Below are 12,549 nucleotides of genomic sequence, written 5' to 3'. Positions count from 1 at the left end.
AAGTTGAGATTGCACTACTTGATGCACTTCTGTCAGCCAATCACAGCTCATGCCATGTGGTCTCATCAGTTAATCACAGCAGATATTCACAGTGTGGAACACATAATATAGTCAGCCAATAGCAACATCACTGTTGAGTTGCACGAAGGCACAGATAGAAAAAGTTAATGGTTTAAGTTAATATAGATACAGCAGAGCTACTTGATAAGCTAAGCTTTACATATAATATTGGTTGTCAGAAATGTTTAGCTGTTTTTTTTTTTATCTGGGGGTGTAGTTTGGCAGAACCATAAGAGCACAGAAATGTTTTGCAGTTTTTTTTTTTCTGAGGGTGTAGTTTGGCAGAACCCTAAGAGCACAGCTTAAACTGCAGCAGCTTAAGCTTTCATACAAACATGATAATAAATTTCACTGTTGTACACTGAACATGTTATATTTTTCAGACCATCATTCATAATACACTCCTGGAAATTGAAATAAGAACACCGTGAATTCATTGTCCCAGGAAGGGGAAACTTTATTGACACATTCCTGGGGTCAGATACATCACATGATCACACTGACAGAACCACAGGCACATAGACACAGGCAACAGAGCATGCACAATGTCGGCACTAGTACAGTGTATATCCACCTTTCGCAGCAATGCAGGCTGCTATTCTCCCATGGAGACGATCGTAGAGATGCTGGATGTAGTCCTGTGGAATGGCTTGCCATGCTATTTCCACCTGACGCCTCAGTTACACCAGCGTTCGTGCTGGACGTGCAGACCGCGTGAGACGTCGCTTCATCCAGTCCCAAACATGCTCAATGGGGGACAGATCCGGAGATCTTGCTGGCCAGGGTAGTTGACTTACACCTTCTAGAGCACGTTGGGTGGCACGGGATACATGCGGACGTGCATTGTCCTGTTGGAACAGCAAGTTCCCTTGCCAGTCTAGGAATGGTAGAACGATGGGTTCGATGACGGTTTGGATGTACCGTGCACTATTCAGTGTCCCCTCGACGATCACCAGTGGTGTACGGCCAGTGTAGGAGATAGCTCCCCACACCATGATGCCGGGTGTTGGCCCTGTGTGCCTCGGTCGTATGCAGTCCTGATTGTGGCGCTCACCTGCACGGCGCCAAACATGCATACGACCATCATTGGCACCAAGGCAGAAGCGACTCTCATCGCTGAAGACGACACGTCTCCATTCGTCCCTCCATTCACGCCTGTCGCGACACCACTGGAGGCGGGCTGCACGATGTTGGGGCGTGAGTGGAAGACGGCCAAACGGTGTGTGGGACCGTAGCCCTGCTTCATGGAGACGGTTGCGAATGGTCCTCGCCGATACCCCAGGAGCAACAGTGTCCCTAATTTGCTGGGAAGTGGCGGTGCGGTCCCCTACGGCACTGCGTAGGATCCTACGGTCTTGGCGTGCATCCGTGCGTCGCTGCGGTCCGGTCCCAGGTCGATGGGCACGTGCACCTTCTGCCGACCACTGGCGACAACATGTAGTGTGGAGACCTCACGCCCCACGTGTTGAGCAATTCGGCGGTACGTCCACCTGGCCTCCCGCATGCCCACTATACGCCCTCGCTCAAAGTCCGTCAACTGCACATACGGTTCACGCCCACGCTGTCGCGGCATGCTACCAGTGTTAAAGACTGCGATGGAGCTCCGTATGCCATGGCAAACTGGCTGACACTGACGGCGGCGGTGCACAAATACTGCACAGCTAGCGCCATTCGACGGCCAACACCGCGGTTCCTGGTGTGTCCGCTGTGCCGTGCGTGTGATCATTGCTTGTACAGCCCTCTTGCAGTGTCCGGAGCAAGTATGGTGGGTCTGACACACCGGTGTCAATGTGTTCTTTTTTCCATTTGCAGGAGTGTATTTCCCTGCAACCTGTTAGAAATGTAAACAGCTGTGACATCACACTATCATAAGCCATTTCTTGATACTAAGTATTGCTTAGTCTTCATTCTAAAACCTTTGCCACATTTTGCTATGGCAGATGCTTTCACGTGCACTGTGTTTTGTTGTTGGAAATAGTGCAGTCTGTTTGCAACTAAAGTTTTAGTTTGGTGTTATTCTCTCATTTATGTTTTATAGGTGCAGTGTTATTTTGCAGTAGTTGGCCAAGATAAAATTCTTTGTTAGAGTATGAGTTCTTACCAGTCAAAATTATGAAAGATTAAATGAAAACTAAAACTATGAAAAATTCCCAGGATTCTAAAAAAATTCCCACATTTTTCTGGATTTTGCAGTAGTTCTGTGCCATATATGTCCTGTGATTCCTACCAGAATGGTGGCACTCCTGCACACCTTGGAGAACCGAAGCATCAGTGAGAGAAATTTTGACTGTTGCCCCATAAGCCAGTGTGAAGGTACAGAGCCCAAGCTGTGAAAACTGAATGACTAAATAGTTTTTAGATTTCATGAAAAATGGCTCTGGCCGTGCTCACTACTAGTAAATATGTATTACATTCTCTAACTTCCTTCAATAGGGTGTATGCACACCAGGACAACTAGGAAATATGGGAAAAACCCAAGAATCCAGGAAGAAACTGGGAAAAATCTGGGAATTTTTTATAACTCCAAGAATTTTTAATTGTTTTAGTTTTCAGTTAAATTTTTAGTAATTTTGACTGGTGAGAACTGATATTGGAACAAAGAATTTTGCTTTATCCCACTACTGCAGAATAAAACATAAATGAGAGAAAAACACCAAAATAAAACTTAAATTGCAAAGAAAATGCACTATTTACTACAACAAAATGCAGTTCACACAGAAGTGTCTGCCAACCATGGAGGTATAACACATCCAACAGTGAAATGTGTCAAAGGCGTTAGGACGAAGACTGGCATACTTCATAAAAACAAATTGATTTTGATGAGCATAACATCATAACTGCTTATATTAGATTTGTTTGAGTAGTTGCCAGAGGGCTCACATATATGCACAGTTGAGTCACGTACGAGCAGCAGCTTCTCCCGCTTCTGGCTACTGGAAGTTTTACTTGTAGCTGTCTAAGCAGTAGCAGCAAGCAGCCAGACACTACCCAGAAAAATTTTTCTGGCACACCCAAGCTGCCAGATTCATGCTTTCACAGAGCAGTCTGAGATATAGTGGGGAGAGGCATGGTCTCCACATGACCCGTCTTTACATTTCAATATTTTGCTCTTTTCTCTTTGTTTGCAGCTCTCACGTCAAATGAAAACAAAACAGATTTCTGTGGCTAGGAACTATCAAGTGAATTAAAATACATTCATATAATTACCACAGCAAAATATGTTCTTAATTTCAAATTTCTGATCTTACTTAATTTCCACATTATTGGCAGTCAAGCATTAATCATCTTGCAGAACAATGAAGCTATTTTTGTTGATCTGCTAAAGAAAGTTGGCTTTTATTAATCTTTTCTACAGAGGCACTTAGTTTAATTGAAACTATGTGTTTCATTCCACACTATTGGTTACTTTTGACTGTTCACTGAATTTCAAGCAGGGGTGCCGACTTATAAAAAGTAAATTTTCTATACTTTAGATGATAAATAGTGAGTTTCTAAGTTTTTTAAAGCATTTTAGAGTCATATGATCAACATTAGAACCCTGAAAACTGGACTCTCAATAACTTGACATTCTGGGAAACTTGACAAGCCTGATACATTTTTTGGATTGAAAACAGAAACAAAACATAAACAAGCATGGTATTTTTATAAAAAGCTAATTTAATTTACAGTAATAATCATGCTTATAGACTATTACAGAGCAGTAAATATATACCTCTGAAAAGACTGAAATTATATTTAAATAAATCCTAAACTATCATTAAAAGAATAAAACATAAAATATTGCTGTAGCATAGTAGTAGCACTTTGATTAATAAGTGAAATAGCTAATTTAAGCTTACATTGAATAAAAATAATATCTCAAGATTAATGCTTTAATACAGTTAATAAAGTTAATACAGAATGCCTAATACTTTCAGTCAAAAAGTTCATAAATAGCAGGTTTTAAATGGGTCATACTCAACTAAAAATATTTAAGTAATTGAAGATAACTAATACAGAACTATAGTAATATAGTAATACAGTACTAAACTAGTATTAATATTTCAAAATTGAAAATTTAACATTATGTATGTATTTAATTCTCTATCTTATAAAGATTTTTAATATTGCTCTAAATGCCATTAGTAGGGCTAGAGTGTCTTTAGAATGGTACAAATGTCGGCCGCCTGACTGGATTACTGAATATGAAGCCATTGATGACTGGTCTGATACCCAGTTCATTCAAAACATCTCGGTGGTCATGAAGAACAGCCAAGTTGTTCAATCGCTTCTGTCCCATTGTTGATCGGAGAGATGACTTCAGACATCTAAGGGTGCTGAATGACTGTTCTGCTGTTGCTGTCGTGACTGGAACTACTTGGAGAAACTTTATGCATTTCACTACTTCACATAACATTTCTCCGGCTGCAGTCTCTTGTGTAATGTACTTTCTTATATGATGCATGTTTTTTAAGACCTGTTATTTTTTATTAGTGATATCGGCTAACATATTCAATTGTAAGTGCAATCTCTCAATGATTAGGTCATTTTTGAACACTTCTGCTTACTAAAAGCAAGCACTCTTGTTCAACTGACCTGTGTGAGTCCAGTTGAAGCAAACCTCTCAGTAATGCAAGATTGCACTGTTTCACAAACTTCAGTGTAAATAGCTTTTTAGTATTCCTTTGGGGTTTTGAAAGTGTGTGGTGAGTGAGCTGGCTTTGTTGTTTTCACACTTCTATGGTGTACTTAGATTCCGAGAAAGTATAGGATCATTAACTTGTGCACACAATTCTCAAAAGTGTTCAAAACTATCATGTGAGGCAGGGGGTTCCACGCGCTTCTGCTCCAATCCTTTTGATGTCGCTACAGCTGCAGCGCTGGCCCGCTGATGCCAGACTTTACCCGAAGGTTCACGCACCAGGGCAAACTCTAAGTGTGTCTGCAGCACCATAACACTATCACAATTCACACCACTCATTTTCAGTTAACCTGCTTACTACCATAATAATTATTTGTTTTAACTCATTACTGAATGTCTTTTAAAAGGTAATTATCGTCAAACAAGGAAAATAATAAATTCCAACATAATTTGGTGATTTTACAAAGTATAATATAACTAATAATTTTCTTAAATTATTGTGGGGGGGGTGGGGGGGGGGTGGAGAACCCCCCCCCCCCCCCCCCCCAAATGAATTTTTGAGTGGGCTCAGCCCCCCTCAGGTCTCACGGAGTCAGCACCTGTGATTTCAAGTGCATGTTTTCATCTTCTGGCATGTATGGCTTTAAGCCATAACAAAGAACTAAACATAAGATAATACAGTGATGTTTTATGAAATTCCGAAACCCTTAGAGTATCCTCCAATGTACTTTTCTTTTATGACATAATGTGAGCTCTCTTCATCCTATATAATATGAACATACGTAAATATCCACTTGAAGATTAGTAAGCAGGGAAATTTGGTCAGTAATATTGACTAAAATCTTTTGTTTAAAATATATTGACAGCCTTAGCAGAATTTTACATAGTTTACAAAAGTTTTTCCATCACAAGATATATTTCAATACTTTTGTGGTACCTCCCATAGGGTTGATATTATTTCTTAATTTGTGTTGATTATATCTTAAATTTACAGAACACAATTCTTCAGTAAGTTATAGACTGGCAACACACTATGTTTTATCATTTTAACTCCCCACAAGGCTTTATACTTACTCCTGGAGTGGAATATAAACTATAAATTATACTGTTTCTTGGCTTCACAAATAACCTTGTTAATTTTTATACAGTCTGAAAAAGTCATGAAAAGCTTATTGTTCTTAGTTCTGGTGGTTACAAACAGCCTTTTTTATTTTTGCAAGAAATTTGTGTTCTTTCTTACTAGCTTTTTGCAACGGTGTGTGGATGTAAATCTGACTGAAAATGCTATATAACAGCGTTGCAGAGTACAAATAAAAAGAACCTATGTTATAATCACCACATAGTAAAATATTGGTATACTTTGAGTTCTAGAGTCTAGTTTTGATATGAATGTTATTCCAAGGACTGCTTTCTAATTTTGCATTCCTTATCTGGATAGGATATGATAAAAAAAATTGCCGTAAGTACAATAGCTCCTTATGTTCCTTTGGAACAACATGCTGCACTACTGCACATAGTAATATGATGGTCCACTATTCACAAAATTATGAACAGAAATGCAACAAAGGGAAATGAGTAGGGCAATCACCAAGCAATGGCTTCTTATGGCTTTGTAGCTGTGCATGTGAAGTAATGTTTGTTTTCTAGCACTCTCTGGTAACTGCTCACCTGAACCTTTTTCTAATAGGTTGAGGGAAAATATTGTGAGTGGTAGTCTGAGAAGTATTATTTTCAAAGTAAATTTCCTATTATTCAAGATGAATTATGTTACGTGTGATGAATTTTTTAAATCACAGAGTATTTGACTCTCATTAAAACTTTCCACTTTGGGGACTAGCCACTAAGAAAAATTTCAGGCCCAGAAGACCAGACATTTAAGTCATTATTTAAAGTTTTACTTGCACACCTGTGTGATGTATCTTATCTTATTTTTGTGTTCACACTACTTAGTAGTGTGTTGCTATTGGCTGATTATGTCATGTATCCTATGCTCTGTCATTGGATGGTGAGATGATGTGACCTGAGCTATGACTGGCATCTCTATCTTGATTTCAGTGCTCCGGAATGCTTGGTGGAATCTGTATTTATACTTTTGTAATATGAAAATATGCAGCATACATGTTAGTGCGCATCAAAGACCTTTCCAAAACATATTCTTTTTTACTGGGTTCATTTCTTAAATTTCCAGTAAGTTCTATGTCTATGTATAAAACTTTTGCCATTCAAAGGATTGATAAGTTTTATGGAAAAGTTTCAAGGAAAAGTATACAGCCGCTTAACACAGAAAAGTATATTTTCAGCTGTGAAAAAGTGCCCCCGCCCCCCCCATATACATGTTGTCCCATTTATCTTGACCACCCTAAATAACTGTTTGTCAATATGCAAACTGCAAAATGTTTCAAGCAAATGTTCTTTAGCCATCAGGGGGAAATCAATCAGCATGATTGTCTTTGTTGTAGCTTTGTTTTTTTTACAAAGATATAAACAGTGATATGACTTTTTTAAATGGCACCATGTATTTTTTATTCTGTAATTCATTTCCTCTCCTAAAGACCTATTCAAAAATGCATCACAGTGTACCATTCACTGAAACACAACGTTATTAATTACATAACACAACATTGACATTGACACTCCCAGCACTTAGTGCAGGTACTTTGGGGTAATGGAACACATCCACATGCTGACATTGACAGAGGACAAATGTAAACGTAAGCTGAATGCACACCCATTGTTCTGTCAACCATCATCAGTTGAAGAGTTGTGTGAGTACAATGTACACCAATGAAGAGAAGGTATTTATTTATTCATCCGTAAACAAATTTCTTTGTATGGATGTCATCATTATACATACATATGTACATTATTTTGTCATATAATGTAATGAAATACAAGCTATATATAATAAATTCATAATACGTATATGTATATTACACAAACAATTTGTCATTGAATTACATAATGCTGAAGAACCTGATTCAATCAAAAGAAATATATCACAAGTCTCCTGTAATACTTGTATGGGTAAATTACAATCTAGAATGTCCACTTTATAATTGATTAACCTGATTATTTATTTATGCCAATTTTATGTGGCATGAATTCTCTAGTCGAGGAAAAACTATTTTTTAATAAATATTCTTTAAGGAATGCTTTAAATTTACAGAGTTCCTTTATGCTTTTGATTTCTTTTGGCAATTTAATGTATATCTTGACATCTTGGTAAAACATAGTGATTTGGGTTTTAGTTTTATTCATTCTGTCTAGGTGCAAGCAATTACTGTTTCTGGTTTGGTGATCATGTATGCAGCTGTTTGCTAAGTATTGCTCAATATTTTTGTGAATAAAAACTGTAGTTTGCAAGATATATTCACTTGTGATAGTCAGAATACCACACTTTTTAAATAGCTCTCTGCAGTGTGCTCTTTTGTGACTCTTGCTCATTATTCTGATAGCTCGTTTTTGCAATCTGAACACATATTTCACATTTTGGGCATTTGCACCCTAGAATGTTATACCGTAACTTATTATAGAATGTATGTGTGCAAAGTATGTCATTCTCTGGCATGAACTAATGCACACAGTGACTAATATTCGTAAGCATGCTGTGCTAATTTTTTCCCAAGCATCCTAATATGTTCAGCCCATTTTAATTGTTGATCAACATACATACCCAAAAATTTTGTGCTGAGAAATGCTACTCATCTATGGGGAATGTTAGTTAGCAGAACAGTAATTGCAATACTGTTTTCTTATGTACAGGTACATTTAGTACAGTAGTTTAGTCCTTTTAAATACTATTGTGCAGAGTAGGCATACAGTAAAGGCTGTCCTTCCTACATATTGACATAATGTTTTTTTATTGTTGTTGTTGAAGGTAGGTGAAATGCTATGCAGACAGTGGAACTGTACAGAGAGCAATATCCTGACAAGAACCCACCTTCCCAACATATGTTTTCTTGTCTTGTTGCAACACTTCAGGAAACAGGAAGTTTCAACCCATGACAATGCAGTCATCGTAGCTGTTGCACAGATGAAGCTGCCAAAGTTACAGTTCTCGCTTCCATTGGTATGAATCCACAAGCACACTATAGCTTGAACATGAGAGTGGCATTCCTAAAACCCATGTACATTGTATTCTTACACATCACCGATCCCATCCTTACTGTGTACACCTACACCAAGAACTGCACAGGAATGATTTCCAGAATCATGTACTGTTCTGTCAGTGGGAACAGCAGCAAATCCTCGCCAACCCAAACTTCTTCTCCAGTGTTCTATTTACCGATGAATGTTCCTTCTCAAACAAAGGACAGGTAAATACAAGGAACATGCATCATTGGTCCAGCTACAACCCATGATTGGTTAAACAGGTGGAACATCAGCGTCAGTGGAGAGTTAACGTCTGGTGTGGGATGCTTGGTACTACAACTAGTGGCCCTTATTTCATCAATGGTAGTCTAAATGGCACAGTGTATGCCAACTTCCTCAGATGAATTCTTCCTCCTCTTCTGGATGAAGAATGCTGTTGCGGTATCAACACGATAGATGTCCAGCACATAATGCCTTGCGTGCACATCATGGTCTGAACTGAAGGTGTCATGCCAGATGGATTGGCCTGCTAGGTCTCCTGATTTAAATCCTCTGGACTTTTTTGTTGGGGATGCATTCAAGACGTTGTCTATTGCGGTATTCCAACAACTCCAGAGGACATGCAGGAAAGTATCATGCTTGTTTGTAATTCTCTTCAGCAGGCAACACTGGAAGCAGTAAATAATTCTTTCATTCAATGAGTGCACCCGTGTATCGGTGTCCAGGGTCACCACTCTTAGCACCTTTGAATGTTCTGCTCCTGGGCAATGGTACAGGAGAGTCAAAGTCAATTTTGTGTTATGTTTTTACTTGGTTTTCATTTGTTTTCAGACAAGACAACTCCAGCAAGTGGATGAGATTGTGATCCTGGGCTCAAAGTCAGTGTTGTCTTATGTAATTAATAATGTTGTGTTTCAATGAATGGTACTCTGTGATATAATGTTGTGTTACAGTGAATGGTACTCTGTGATACATTTTTGAATAGGTCTTTCAGGAGAGGACATGAATTACTGAATAAAAAATACAGGGTGCCATTTAAAAATGTCATACCACTGTTCATATCTTTGTAAAAAAACAAAGCTACAACAAAGGCAGTCATGTTGACTGATGTCCCCCTGATGGCTAAAGAACATTTGCTTGAAACATTTTGTAATTTGCATCAGGACAAACAGTTATTTATGGTGGGCAAGATAAATGGTATACCTGTACACCCTGATCAAGTTAATACTTTATAAATATGTGTGTCTGTGTTGCAGGGCATGATTTTTCGGGAGTGTGGAGGAGGGTGGGAGGTGTGGTAGCAGCCCTCAACTTCCCCTGTTGTTGTGCCATTATCCACACACCAACTTTCTTTGTGGGAATCGTAGGACATCGTAATTGATTCACAGCAAGAAACTGTAATTTCTTACACAAAACACTGAAAGGGAAAATTGCAGCTTACATGTTATTTTGGTAACCATCCATCTGCTATCCACTCCCAATGTTATTTGATCAGACAATATGGTTTTGCAGTTATTGCAGGTTATGTTCTTCTGCTACTTGAACTCAATAGAAAATTGCTTCTGTTGTTTGAATCTAATCTAGAATCTTTCTCATTATTTTGTAAAGCTGTTCCATAAGTATATCACTGTGTTTTGAGATTACCAAATGTTCCATCACTTTTAGACATCAACAGTCCACTGGATTTAAACAAGAAAAACGTTTCTTACATCATTCTACAATGTTTTCAGTGTAGATATGTGGCTAACAAATTTTCTGAATTTTTAAACAAAAGATCTGCAAAAGAGGGTCACACATTTTACATTTAGATATATCATTAAATAATGATTCCAGTTCCATTCAGGTTTTGCTCGAAGATAGCCAATGTTGTATCCATTTCCATGCCACCATCACAACTATAATTTTACCACAAATTATGAAAAAATGGGATTAAGTTTTTACTTTACAAATCATGGACACTACACTGGGCTTATAACTTGTTGGGATATTGGTGCAGGGAACACAAGGTTTCCACAAATACCTGACACTTTATTACATTATTAAAACATAATGACCAACTTTTAGAAGTGTACAGAATAACATGAAAAGCATGTCAAAGATAATAGCTGCAGAGCACACAGTAAACAATATGCACAGATTTTTATACAAGAGTTATAAAATGAAATAAAATCGTTTAACATTGATAAAATATGCTAGATCCAAAGCAATAGTCTTTGTTTGTGTGCAGGGGATATCTTGAAATCACTGTGCACATGCACATTGTGTTTATGGAGCTGTGAAATTTTTGGAAATTTGTGGTAAGATCTTATGGGACCAAACTGCTGAGGTCATTGGTCCCTAAGATTATGCACTACTTAATCTAACTTAAGCTAAGGATGTTACACATGCCCGAGGGAGGACTCAAAGCTCCGACGGAGGGAGCCGCATGGACCGTGACAAGGCACCCTAGACCATGCGGTTGGAGCTGTGATAGTGATATACATAGCGTCAGGTTGAGACACAGAAATGGAATGACACGCCTCCTACATGTTTTATCTGTTGTAGCTGCTTAAAGAAATTGTTGCTTGTAGATTATATTTAATGCAGCAGTTTTGTAGTATAATTTTCTGCTGTCAGGGTGTGTTTGGTACGTCTGTGGTAAAATGAAGAATTTTTGCTTCACAGTGTAAGTGGTAGGCTATAACAAATCATATTGTCAGCAGATAATATACTTAAATTGCCATCAGTCTGAAGTGACATACTTTATCACATTGGTTTCAACATAGAAATTAGTTTAGAAAGGAAAAAGAGGAATTGCTCAATATTTTTGTGAATAAAAACTGTAGTTTGCAAGATATATTCACTTGTGATATATATATCCACTGAAGAAATGTTCCAGTTGTTGACCTATAAAACAAGAATTACAGCAAATACATATTTATAAAAACTAAGATTGAGTATTAGAAAACATACTTCTATTAAATTAATCCCAGAATCTTTTAGAAAATGTAGGGTGTAAAACAATTGATAGTAGCCACACACAAAACTGATACATTTCCCAGTACATTTCATAGTCTATCTGTTACACTGCAGTTTGTACAAGACCCTTGTGGCTAAGTTACTTCATATAAAACTTTTGCATACATCTAAAGGCTGTAGCCACAGGTGTCATTACTTGATATTTAACTATAAGAAACTGTACCGAAAACAGCTCACTTTTGATAGCACTGAAATGGCACACTTTCACAACATTGAAGACATAATACAAAAAGCATGAAATATGAGAAGCCTACAACTACCAATATATGGTTTCCTGTCACTTTATTATAGCAAATTATAACAAAAACAGTGCATTTTAGAGATCATATTCAGTGTGCCGGTGCTTAGAAACAGCTTATATTCATATACCATGATGCTGTAACATAAAAACCACTAAATGCAGAGTTCAGCACTACATGAATTAATACTATATGGTATCCCCTACATTCTGCTTGCAAACTAAAATAGTGGCTGCCCCTCATTGTCCAAGTTCCCCTCCAGGAAGCAAAATTCAGACATAGCAGATTCTTCCTTTCATGTTTTGCAATTTAGTGGAATGTGGAATTTCACATTGTGAAGTCACCAGTTCCTTGTCTGTCATTGTTTCCACAGCCCATGAAAGGACACATCTAAGCATTGTACGTGAAACAGTGCACTATTAAACAGGTTTAACTTTCAATAGGCTTCCAGCTGCACTGAATAAGTGAAGACTTCCAAGTATTCATATGCAAGTTGAAATATTTCCTTGTGGCACATTC

The 12,549-nt window shown here is 37.9% G+C and overlaps 1 protein-coding gene across 1 annotated transcript in view; it reads left to right on the top strand.

Moving 5' to 3' along the window:
- Positions 1–12,549, top strand: part of LOC126183829 (retinoid-inducible serine carboxypeptidase-like) — a 122,458-nt gene that overhangs the window by 24,909 nt on the left and 85,000 nt on the right. The gene's annotated exons all lie outside the window — the stretch shown is intronic.

The sequence above is a fragment of the Schistocerca cancellata genome, chromosome 1, assembly GCF_023864275.1.
Source record: "Schistocerca cancellata isolate TAMUIC-IGC-003103 chromosome 1, iqSchCanc2.1, whole genome shotgun sequence".
In the NCBI taxonomy this organism is placed as follows: domain Eukaryota; kingdom Metazoa; phylum Arthropoda; class Insecta; order Orthoptera; family Acrididae; genus Schistocerca; species Schistocerca cancellata.
The sequence above is the reverse complement of the archived record's forward strand: the minus strand, read 5'-3'. Positions and strand labels throughout refer to the sequence as shown.